The sequence below is a fragment of the Talpa europaea genome, assembly GCF_964194135.1.
Source record: "Talpa europaea genome assembly, chromosome: X".
NCBI classification, from domain to species: domain Eukaryota; kingdom Metazoa; phylum Chordata; class Mammalia; order Eulipotyphla; family Talpidae; genus Talpa; species Talpa europaea.
In genome coordinates, this window is record NC_140081.1 from 52130967 (window position 1) to 52144234 (window position 13268).

General features: G+C 37.6%; 1 pseudogene across 1 annotated transcript; it reads left to right on the forward strand.

The window, feature by feature from the left end:
- The first annotated feature begins 11592 nt into the window (after window positions 1-11592).
- On the forward strand, window positions 11593-11885 carry LOC311187441 (large ribosomal subunit protein eL37-like; annotated as a pseudogene). Its single transcript has one exon. The product of its transcript is annotated as a large ribosomal subunit protein eL37-like (transcript).
- The last annotated feature ends 1383 nt before the right edge of the window (window positions 11886-13268 follow it).

Genomic DNA, 13268 nt, shown 5'->3' on the forward strand with positions numbered 1-13268 from the left:
GGTATTATCTCTTATCTGTGGGAATGGTAATCATACAAAAGACAAGAAACAAATGCTGGCCAGGATGCAGAGAAAAGGGAACCGTCATACACTGTCAGTGGAAATTGGTGCAGCCGTTATAGACAACAATATAAAGAACTCTCAAAAAGTTAAGAATAAAAATATAATGTGATCCAGCCATCCCACTTCTTGGTACTTAAGCAAAGAATATGAAAAGCACTAATCTGAAGACATATATGCATTCCAATAGTCATTGCAGCACTCTTCACAATAATCAAGAGTTGGAAACAACCTAAACACCTACGGGCAGAATTTTGGATAAAGGAGATGCTGTACATATATACAATGCAATACTACTTAGCTATAAAAAAATAAATCCTGTCATTTACAACAACATAGATGAACCTAGAGGGTATTATGTCAACTGAAATAAATAAAATGGAGGAAGACAAATGCCGTATGACTTCATTCATATGTGATATTTAATATATAGAGAAACCAAATCAACGAGTTAAAGAAAACAAAACAAAAGCAAACATTTGGACTATAAGAACCAAATAGTTTACCAGAAAGGGAGGCGGAAGGAGGAGTATTAATGGAGTAAAAAAGGTCAATTGTATGGTGATGGATAGAAACTAGACTTTTGGTGGCAATGTAATGTAGCATACACAGATGTTGATATATAAATCTGTATACGTGAAACTCCAGTGCTATAAACTGATGTTACTTCAATAAAAAAAAAAGAGATCAGCAGAATAAATCTTAAAATGTGATTCAATTATGAAAAAAGAGAAGGTGAAAAAATCAAAGGAAATATAGGTTCAAGTGGCGGGTTGAAATATAGTTGTGTTGAATTGAACTTCAGGAAAAAAAGGTACAAACAAGTTTCACATTTGGGTTTTCAACAGATTTCGTGATATGAAATTTCCACATTTGATTCTGCAGCAGTTCATTTTTTTTAAAGATTTATTTATTTATTTGTTTGTTTGTTTGTTTGTTTGTTTATTTATTTATTTATACAAGCACTGGGTACAGTCAGAAGTGTGGAAGGGTGAGAGAATCCACCAGAGCCAGAGCAGGGAGCAGAACAGGCAGACTGATGAAGTACACTGCTGAGGGGAGCAGCGGGCATGGCAGGAGAGGTCTGCTTGACATGTGGGACCCTCACCGGTGGCTGGGGAGCAAACCAGCACTGCAGAGACTACGGGCAGATTTGCAGCCCACCGTCAACCGCTGCACCACCGGGGAGGTCCTACAGCAGTTCATTTTTAAAGTACTGTTTCTTCAATTATTTTATATAAGTATTTAATGATGTGAAATTTTGATCAAGTTTTTGTTTGTTCATTTTTTCCTTGAAAAAAGAATTTGTGTTGTATTTTTCTAATAGCAACTAGAATTAAAACTACAAAATGCTCAATTAGACTTTAAATTCAGAAGCTATCAAGTTTATTTCTAAAAGTGACAATACTTCAAATATCTACAGATGGAATTGGTAATGCTTTATGTTCAACATGGTAACCCAAAAAAGATAATTTTGCTCTTACTGTGGCTCAAATTAATTAGCTTAATGTAGAATCTTCTCTCTTGATTCTAAGAAGCATAAAGTGAGTAAAGAGTTGAATGGCAAAATGACTAAAATCCCTAAGAACTCATAATGCTTTCTCTAGAAAGACAATATGATTGGCATAAAGACTTTTCTACACAAAATGGGTGATATCAAGGCTGAGACAATCTCATTGAGTACAGATTTAATTAGGTTAATATATATGTGTATATGTGTGTATGCACCTGTGTATATTTACACCCTTGTTTAAGTTTTCATTATATAGGCTTTTTCCCCTCAGGTGTAGTCACCACAGTTTTCCCACCACCAGAGCACCCATAGTCCATTACGCTCTCCTCCCCCTTCCCCTTTTTTCTACTCTCTCCTTCTCCCTTCTCCACCTCCTCCTGACAGTCTCAGATGATGGTCTGCTTTCAAAGGTCATTTGTAAAGTTTTTCTTTGTACTCTTATGTTTACTGCAGCATTATCTACAATAGCCAAGACATGGAAACAACCTAAATGCCCAGAACTGATCCATGGATTAAGAAGATGTTACACACACACACACACACACACACACACACACACACACACAATGGAATACTACTCAGTGACCAAAAAATTAAAACTGGTGCCATTTGTGGCAACGTGCATGGGGTGGGAAGAGATTATTCTAAATGACAAGAGCCAAAAGAAGAAAGATAAATGCTGGAAGTTTCACTTATGTGTGAACTATAGTTTAATATTAAAATAAGACCTTTGTACAAGTTGATAAATTTGGAAACAAATGTCCGAGGCCTGATAGTAAGAGCTCAGATGGTAGAGAGAGCCCATATGTAAGGTTTTTTGTGTAAGCAGATACTTTCATTTTGGTATTATTTCTATGACTTTGCACAGACTAATATTCAACTGATGACAAAATTATGCAATGAGTGATAGATTACTCTTGTGATATTTTTACCTTTTAGTTGTATGACAATTACAATGCAGTATTTTCAGAATCTTCTCCTGGATGGAGAAACTTGCTGGAAGAGGACAGTAGATTTAGGAAGATTCCAAAGTAGACAGTGGAAGTCAAAACATATAAGTAAAATGTCAGAGGACTAAAGCAGTAGGAATTAGAGTAGAGCATCAGAGAGGTCTGGGAATACTTTTGAGAACCAATCACTTGTGTAATTGACACTTGTTCAATCTACACATCAACTGAGTTATTGAATAATTGGCTCTGGTTTTTAGTCTTTATATTTTGCACTTTCCATTATGTAATAAGTCTATACTTCCAAATGTAAGTAGCTAGAGTATTGACAGGAAGAAACCCAATTCAGTGTTGTAAGAGATATAAGAACTGAGGAACAAGATCAGAGCGGGCTAAAAATAAACCCACTGTTTCATTAGATTCCAGTTACCAAATTGACCAAAAAAAATTAGATAATTGACTGGAAACTCTAGGTAGACTACTGTTTAAAATAAAGATCTATTAATTAAAAACTTTTCATTTATTTATGATTTGTCCTATTAAACCATAACATCCTTGTTCACTCTTCACAGAGGCACCTGAAGCCTCTGTGCCAAATGCAAAGATAAAGGTAACTTATTTCTTTATGACTCATTTAGAAAATAATACTTATATCAGGATGTTAGTGGATTTTTCCCTGTCAATGTATTTACCATTAGACAAAAAAAATTATATCCTTCCCCACACCCAACCTAGCAAGTTATGATTATTCATTGACATTATTTATAAAATTAGATTCCTGTCTCTGGGGAGAAAAAAATACTGTTGGCGTTGAGGCATAATGAAATCCCTACTTTCCTTTTTTATCTTCTCTCTCTAAACATAACTTAAGGTAGAACCATCTTGAATCCTGTTGTCTGCATTTTCTTTCTAAGCTTGTTTCTCCTTGGCATTTTTTCCTCCTCTATACATTACATACCTGAGGAGTATATAGAACAGGTTTTCTTAATGTGCACACAAGCTTCATTTATTTAATTTCTTGCATTTTATTTTATGTATTTTTCAGTTATTTTATTTTTTTAATTTAAGTAACACTGGTTTACCATGTTGATTATGATTCATAAGTTTACTATCTCCCCCTTCAAATGTTACCACATCACACGCACCAAAAAAAACACCAATAGTTCTCTACCATAGTCGATTGTGCTCCCTCCCCACTTTGTTCTCTCACCTCGCCCGCCCTCTCCCTCTGGTAGCCTCAATTCTACAGTTAGATTTCTAAGGTTTGTTATTGGTTTGGCATTCTCTGACCCTTTGTTCGGTTTATCTATATTCCACATGTAAATGAAATCATCTGGTGTTTGTCTTTCTCCTCATGACTTATTTCACTTAGCATAATCCTCTCCAGTGCTACCCATGTTATTGCAAATGGCAATAGTTTATGATTTATTATAGCTGAGTAGTATTGCATTCTGTATATATACCACATTTTCCTAATCCATTCATCTCTCTTTGGGAATTTAGGTGTTTCCATAGAATGGCTATTGTAAACAGTGCTATAGTAAGGTAGTATTTGTGTATTCTTCAGGTTAATATGTAGGAGTGGAAATGCTAGGTCATATGGTAGATCCATTTTTATTTTTATTTTTATTTTTTTTATAGTTTTATCTTACTTTTTTATTTTTATTTTTTTATTTTTTTTATAAATTTTATTTTTATATTCCCCATACAATTGCAACCCCCTTATTTTGACCCCAATCCCTTCCCTCCCGCCCCCTAGCCCCCATAGAGTGTCTCTGGTTCATAGTTTTTTGTTGATTTTGATTTTCACTTTCTTATAGTTATTCATTTTCCTGGTCCCTTATTTAAGTTTTCTAGATTCTTGCTATGAGTGAGACCATCCGGTATTTTTCTTTTTCTTTCTGGCTTATTTCGCTGAGCATGATCCCTTCCAGCGTCATCCATGTTGCTGCAAATTGCATGTGTTTATCTTTTTTGAATGCTGAGTAATATTCCATGGTATATATGTACCACATCTTCTTGATCCAGTCATCTATTTTTGGGCATTTGGGTTGTTTCCAAAGCTTAGCTATTGTAAACAGTGCTGCTATAAACATAGGGGTGCAGGTGTTCTTTGGAATTGATGTTTCTGTGTCCTTTGGGTAAATACCTAGGAGTGGAATTGCTGGATCATATGGAAGCTCTATGTTTAGTAGGTCCAGAAATCTCCACACAGCTTTCCACAGTGGTTGGACCAGTTTGCACTCCCACCAACAGTGCAGAAGAGTTCCTTTTTCTCCACACCCTCGCCAACATTTGTTGTTGCTAGTTTTTTTAATATGTGCCATTCTCACTGGTGTAAGATGGTATCTCATGGTAGTTTTGATTTGCATTTCCCTGATGACAAGTGATGTTGAACATTTTTTCATATGCCTGTTGGCCATTTGCATTTCCTCTTCAGAGAAGTTTCTTTTTAGCTCTTCTGCCCATTTTTTCACTGGATAATTTTCTTTGTTGTTGTTGAGTCTCATCAGCTCTTTGTAGATTTTTGTGATCAGTCCTTTATCATTAGTGTTGGGTGCAAAAATGTTCTCCCAGTTGGTGGGGTTTCTCTTTGTTTTTGTTATTGTCTCTTTTGTTGTGCAAAAGCTCTTTAATTTGATGTAGTCCCAGCTGTTTATCTTTGCCTTCACTATCACTGCTTTGGGTGATGTGTCTGTAAAGATGTCTTTGATGTGCAAATCACGTAGTGTTTCGCCTATATTTCCTTCTATATATTTTATGGTTTCAGGTCTTATGTCTAGTTCTTTAATCCATTTTGAGTTGATTTTTGTGTATGGTGTGAGGTAGTAGTCAAGCTTCATTCTTTTGCATGTAGCGACCCAGTTTTCCCAGCACCATTTATTGAACAAACTTTCTTTGCTCCAATGCATAGTCTTTGCTCCTTTGTCAAAGATTAGTTGACCATAAATCAGTGGGTTTATTTCTGGATTTTCTATTCGATTCCATTGGTCTGTATGTCTGAATAGCCAAAGCTCTCCTGAAAAAAAAAAAAAGAAGGGAATGGAGGCATCACACTCCCAGACTTCAAACTATACTACAAAGCCATAATCATCAAAACTGCATGGTAGATCCATTTTTAATATTTTGAGAAAACTCCATATTGTTTTTCATAGGGACTGGACAAATGTCATTTAAATCAGGGTCCAAACAGGACTTAGGACCAGTCCAGATTTGCATCATACATGTACATGTGAAGAGGAGGTCTCCTTAGAACTATTGGACTCTGTACTTGCTTGGCGACTTCTGCTTGATGTTTGTCAGTCTGAATATAGACAGGCATGTTGAATGACCAACCGGGGTCTCCTAGTCTTTTAATGCTGCTTTTTCTTTCCATTAGTACAAAAATCAGCAGATCTAAACTAGTTCACAATTTTATGGCCCTAGCACTGTAAAGAGTGTGTTTGCTTAGCAAAGACAGATTTTCAGTTTTCCAGTATGTACTTTCTTTTAGAAAATCTGGGAGTGGATGTTTCTGATTCTCTGCAATCCTCTAGTTCCTTTCTGGCTATCTGGTTTTCATTAGTATAATCCACTTTGAAGGGGTGTGTTTTAGGGATAAAAGACAGAGATTCGGAATGAAAAGTCTAAACTCGGAATTCTATCAGCTTCCAATTGCAAAAAAAGCACTCAAACACCAAATTGAAGATTCTGAAATGACAAAACTTCTACATGAAAACATTATTGCTGCAAATAAACTTGTATTTTCTTATTGGACCCCTCAGGACAGCCACTACCAAAATATCTTTTGTTTGAAAGATTTCCTATTCCAAAAACAAACATAAAAAGAATGGGACCTCATAGAATCCCAAAATGTCAGAGTTGGAAGGAATCTTAAAAGCTTAGTTGAGGGAGGCTAGGAGCGAAGCAGGGCTCAGTGCACTGCTGTGGCCATGGTGCAGGGAGAGCAGTGATAACATACACTTGTAAAGCTTCAAACCTTTGACTCTTCCGAACTCCTAAAACATGTACATGCTGTAAATCGATATCACTTAAACATAATTCTCTTTTTAAGATTTATTTATTTATTTATACAAGCACTGGGTACAGTCAGGAGCACGGGAGGGTGAGAATTCACCAGAGCCAGAGCGGGGAGCAGAGCAGGCAGAAGGACCAAAGCACACTGCTGAGGGGAGCAGCGGGCGGCAGGAGAGGTCTGCGCACCATGTGGGACCCTACTCCGATGGCCGGGAGCAGCCGGGGATCGAACCGGCACTGCAAAGGCTGCGGGCAGCTTTGCAACCCAGCGCTCAACCGCTGCGCGACTGGGGAGGCCCTTAAACATAATTTTTAAAAAAGACTCAGTTCAACTCCTTCTTTGGGTGCCCAGTGAGGAGGTGCCTTCCTCCAAGTTTCCTGTCAATTGGCCGAAAAAATTGGAGTAAAAGTCTCTTTTTCTTTTGCTCTTTACACTACAGTCTACTACTTCCTGGGTTCGGTGTCTACTCTGATCATGATACTGCTGATTAAACATTTATTCCCTCCTCCATAAATATCATTTTCACATAATCAAACATACAATAAAAATGGGAAATACAATATCCCCTTTTCATACTCAGTTTTTACTTCCAGGGCCTTTCTTTTCATATAGACTTTGTCCTTGTTTTAATTTTGTTTATTACATCAGAACTAGGGATCATCTAAATTCTACAATCTGTGATAAAGGATTTTTGGTCTTTGGTTTTATTTCTAATAATATTTGGTTCATTATGATTGATAGGCATAGCTGGGCAAACATACAAATATGCACACACACAGTTGCTCAGAGGCTGGCTGGTAACAAGAAATGAACAGGTGTGAGGGGCTGTCATTGGAATCTGCAGTTTGGATTCAGGCAGATCCAATGTCACATTATGATGATTTACTCTGGGTCACAATGAGCACAGGTGCTGCAGTAGTCATCCAGTGTTCATTTAATATTATTCTGTTTGCAGCGGACTCTAGAAAACACCTGCTTTCCCCCTCACATCATGATGTCTTCTCTCCATTCACCATTCTACACCACTTTCTTTTCCTTACCTCCACATCTGCTGCCTGCTTGTTCAGATTTGGACCTCCTGACTGAATGGTGACCATGTGGAAGCTGCCCAAATCATTTTAGCCTTGTCCTGAATTTATGTTCCAGAGCTTCATTACCATGGCATTAATTTATGGGTCTCATAAGTTAGATACATCAATTCAAAGCTATCCTTTGAATGTTTGCTCATTGACTGTTCATATACTCATTACTGAATTGCAGCAGCAGTTTTCACAGAAGTAAAATGTTTTTGGTTTGTGTGTTTTTGCTTTTCATGCCTGATACATGAATGAGGTTTTATAAATCATGTCATCCCTTTTAATGCCCTATGGTCATATTTTAAAAAGACCCTGTGACAAGGCACCCCTGCACATTGAATGGAAAGACTATAAAAACTTCAGAACATTTGACATAAAACTGATATATTATGTGATAATGTTTCTAGTAGAAACCAGGACCTTATTCATCATAAAGGCACTCCTTGGTTACGTTCCAGGTTGTATATTAAGAAAATTATCACCCTCTAGTTACACTGAAGATTGTCACTCCTAGTCAGAGCTTGACCATCTAGAAATTTTAGAAGAAAATACTGTTGTGAAAATTGAATTTTGTCAAGCAAAGAATATTGGGGGACAAGCTCAGACAGCAAACCCTCTCATCAAGACAACTCTCAGGGTCTTAATTTTATTTTCCACAATAATGAGGAGATAGGCCTGCAAATCCATATTTCTGTGGTATACTTTACTTTTTTGCCTGATGTTAAAATCTCTGTAGCTGGTCCACATGTTGGAGTATAACTTAAAATTGGTAGATATTAACTGGGGAGTTAGGAGCAATAATCATTTAGTTAGAATGATGATTGGTTTTGCACACCCTAGTGGGTCTCATTATCTCAGAAGGCATTGTGAAATGTGAGGGAGGAAACAAATTACAAAAAAAAATTTAAAAAATGAACTGAAAGTAGGAGCCAACAGCATTCAGCACTTGTATGGGGTCGTGGGAAGGAGTGTTAGGAAACTGAACAATGCTTTCCTTCTTCCTCACCCACATATCCAACTGGTCACCATATTCTGCCAAGTCTTCTCCAGTAATATCTCTCACATCTGTTCCTTTCCATTTGCAGAACTGACATTCTCTCGGCAGCCTCCGTCCGCAGTTCACCCTTGATTTACTTTAAAAGTCCCCTTGAGGGTTCTCAGCCTGTTCCTGTCTATCTTTGGCTCTGCCATATCAGTCTTTCTGACATACAATTTATTTTAAAGAAAAAGAAAAGGAGAAAAACTTCCTTATTTGTTTTTAAATGAATTTTATTGCAGTAACATTGATTTATGACATTATATAAGTTCCAGGTGCACAACATTATAATACAATAATTGTATCTACCCTATCATGGTCACCACTAAGCCTAATTTCCATTCCTCACCATACAATTGACTCACTTTACTCATTTTACCCACCCTCCCAATCCCCTTCCCTTCTGGCAACCACCAATCTCTCTTTGTATTAATGAGTTGTTTTTATTTTGTCTTGTTTGTTCATTTGCTTTGTTTCTTTATAATCCAGTATAAGTGAAATCACATGGTACTTGCATTGCTCCATCTGACTTGTTTGCATAATAACTTTAAGGTCCAGTCATGTTGTTTCAAATGGCAAGATATCATTGTTTCCATAGCAGAACAGTATTTGTCTGTGTGTGTGCATGTGTGTGTTTGTATCTCCCATTTATCCAGCCATTCACTGATGGATATTTCGGTTGTTTCCATATCTTCACTATTGTAAATAATGCTATATTAAAGCATAATTTTAAAATTAGTGTTTCATATTCTTCAGATAAATATTCAGAAGTACAATAGATAGATCAAATGGCCTTTCTACTCTTAATTTTCTGAGAAATGATCATACTGTTTTCCACAGCGGTTGTGCCAGTTTATGTTCCCATCTACAATGCACAGTGGTTCCCCCTTTTTTTTCACATATTTGCCAGTATTTTTTTCTTGTCTTTTTGATGAAAGATTTTCCAACAAGTGTGAGGTGATATCTCATTGTGGTTTTGACATTTCCTTAATAACAAATGAAGATGGACATCTTTTCATGTATATTTTTCATGTATGTTTTCTTCTTTTTTAAGGTTTTTTTTAGAAGTGGGGTACAAGCCAGAGTGGCAGGGGATGAGAAGATTCACCAGAGAGAGCAGGGAGCAGAACAGGCAGATGTACCTTAACACACTGCTGAGGGGAGCAGTGGGCGAGATAGGAGAGGTCTAAGGTGCCATGTGGGTTGCATCCGGCTGTCCAGGGATCTAACTCGTACCGCAGAGGCTGCGGACAGCTTCACAGCTCTGCACTCAACCCCCTGTGCCACAGGGAGACCCTTTATATATGTTTTCTTTGTGAAATATCTATTCAGATTCTCTTCTTACTTTTTAAATAGGTTGTTATTTTGTTGTTGTTCAGATGCATGAGGTCTTTGTATATTTTGGATATTAAGCACTTTTCAGATGCATAATTTGCAAATATTTTCTCCATTTTTTAAAAGATTTATTTATACATACAAGAACTAGGGTACAGGCCAGTGGTGCGGGGGTTGAGAGGATTCACCGGGGACAGAGTTGGGAGCAGAACAGGCAGATTGACTGAAATACACTGCTGAGGGGAGCAGCAAGCAAGACAGGAGAGCTCTGCTGCTCCATGTGGACAGCTCCCTAGCAGGCCAGGGATCAAACTTGCTTGGCAGAGGCTGTAGAGGCTGTGGACAGCTTCACAGTGCTGGACTTAACCTCTTGCACCAATGGGGAGGCCCCCATTTTTGTTTTTTTTTTTTTCCCATTTCAACTATATACATTTATTTTCTTAAGATTTATTTTTTAATTATTTTTTAATTTTATTATATTCTTATTTTTTTAATTTTATATATTTTCACATCATTTTTCATTTTTGCACAATGTATGCATTTTCATCTTGGTTATAGACTCCATACAATTCCCACTACCCCCTTATTTTGATCCTACAGAAACAAACCAAATGCCTAAAAATAGATGACTGGATCAAGAAGATGTGGTAGATATAAAAAATGGAATATTGCTCAGCAATCAAAAAAGATAAATTCATGCAATTTGCAGCAACATAGATGGAGCTGGAAGGGATCATGCTCAGTGAAGTAGGACCATTTTTGTTTTCATGATGATTTATTTCACTAAAACTAAGAAAAGGAAGAGGGAAAGGGAAGGCAAGGAAAACGAGCTACTGCAATAATCTGGCAGTGGCAATATTGGAAATGCTTTCAGTTTTATGAGATTTGTGACAACAGATGAAGAAACACAAAACACAAAGAAAGACTGACAGGCATCTCTTAGAGAATGCATAAGCACAGATAATATGTCTACCTTCAGGCATGAAAAGAGGAGGAAATGACAGAAAAGTAAATATGATTAGGAAACCGTTGCTTGGCCTCAGCAGAGTGGTAACTAATGACAGAAGGGAAGGGAATGAGAAGTAGTCATAGAAATGTAAATAGGTTTAAAGATGACATATAAATGAGTGAATGTGATTTCAGTGAGGAAAAAAATAAAGGAAATTAAAGAGAATAAGGGAGAATGTAGGCAGGAATAAAGGGAGGGAGGGAAACAGAAAGATAGTGATTGAGCGGAAAGAGAGACGCTCTAATCACCAAAATTCAAAGTTACCAGTTTTTGTGCAGCAAAGTGGTCAAATTTTGTGGAATTTGTTCCACTGACAGTCTGTGCTAGATATAGTAAAATAGTAATTTTTAAGTTGTGAGGTCTTGTATAGATGTGTCTCCTGTATCCTTATATAGCTCATTTTTATATTCCACTGGGCATTGTCTTGTCATGGGTTTATTTGTGCTTTTGGATCTTAGTCCCTTTAATAGACTTTCTAAAATCAGAGTTTTCTTTTTGAGGATCTAGCACAAGAACTTGTAGATGTAACATAGACATTCAGTAAAAGTTATAATCTAGATCCTCTTTCATTCTCTTTGGTCCCGGCCTCAGAAGCACGATGAGGAAAGGAACGTCATCGTTGGGAAAGCATCGCAAAAGACGCACACATTGTGCCACCACTGTGGTTCTAAGGCCTACCACCTTCAGAAGTCGACCTGCGGCAAGTGTAGCTATCTTGCCAAGCGGAAGAGAAAGTATAACTGAAATGCCATGGCTAAAAGACGAAATACCACCGGGACTGGTCGAATGAGGCACCTGAAAATTGTATACCGCAGATTCAGGCATGGATTCCGTGAAGGAACAACACCTAAACCCAAGAGGGCCGCTGTTGAAGCGTCCAGTTCATCTTAAGGATTTCAGCAGTCACGCAATAAATTTCTGGTTTAAAAAAAAAAAGTTATAATATATTTATATATAGGAACTCTGAGATTAAATTCTGAATTTTCTGCAAATACTAAAATATTTTATTAGTTCTTGTACATTTGTAAGGGGTACTTTCCATGCACTTTAGAATTTTCATATTCTTTGTTCAATTGCCAGAGTCATTAAAATAATGCACCTTCAGTACAACATTTGGACTTAAACTTAGGGGGAAAGGATGTCCTGAACAAACTCCAGAAATAGATTTTATGCACCCCACCCCCACTCCAGACCAAAGATATTCAAGATACCAAGAATTACAAATCCCATAATATCATCATCACCAAATAGAGGATTGCTGGAAACTGAGGGTGGAGTTAAGCAACCAGGTTTCGTATATAACCAGACATGTGGGCCTTGGGACTCTCTTGGTTTTTCCTCGTCTCTCAGTGTGCTATTGGGGTTCCAGCTCAGTGGAACTGGTAGGACGCATTCATGAATTTACCTCCCTCTCTTTCTCCCTGAGTTACTCGTTTCTTCATTTCCCCTTCTTTTGTAAATAAACCCTTTGTTAACTTTTTTGTGTGCGCCTGCAGTTGAGAATTATTATGCCTCTTTTAAGCGTGTGGGTGAGGACCCACAGCCAGGCAACCCATTTCATATTGGGGTTGCCCTGTAACAATAAGACCAGGTATCTATCTTAGAATGTCAATAAACTATGAAAACACACCAGCTGTCAAACTGTGTTATGGAATCAATAAATGGAACTTTAAATAAGAATATTAAAAATGAAGTGTCAAGGGCCTCCCTGGTGGCACAAGGGGTTAAGTACAGCACTATGAAGCAATCCGCAGACTCTGCAGCAAGCAGCCAGGGAGCAACCCACATGGTGCAGCAGACCTCTCCTGTCTTGCCCACTGTTCCTATCAGCAGTGTATTTCAGTCAGTCTGCCTGTTCTGCACCCCAATATGTCTCTGGTGAATCCTTTCACCCCCGGCACCTCTGGCCTGTACCCCAGCTCTTGTATGCATAAATAAATAAATCTTTTTAAAAAATGAAGTTTCGGGCCTCCCCTGGTGGCACAGCAGTTGAGTGCTGGGCTGCTAGGCTGCCCACAGCCTCTGCATCACCGGTTTGGTTTGTTCCCCAGCCACCGGTGAGGGTCCCACAAAAAAAAAGAAGTTTCAATAGCTGAGTTGAGAACGTGGAAATTAACTTTAGCATATTTAAGTACCACTTGTTAAAAATAAAATACACTCTAAATTTCAGACTTTAATATTAATTTATGACTAGTGATTAGATAAATTTTATTTCTTTCCAAAGAAAGTAAAATGCTTTCCTCCTCCAAAGTTCTTACTTGTGATGTTTTTCTA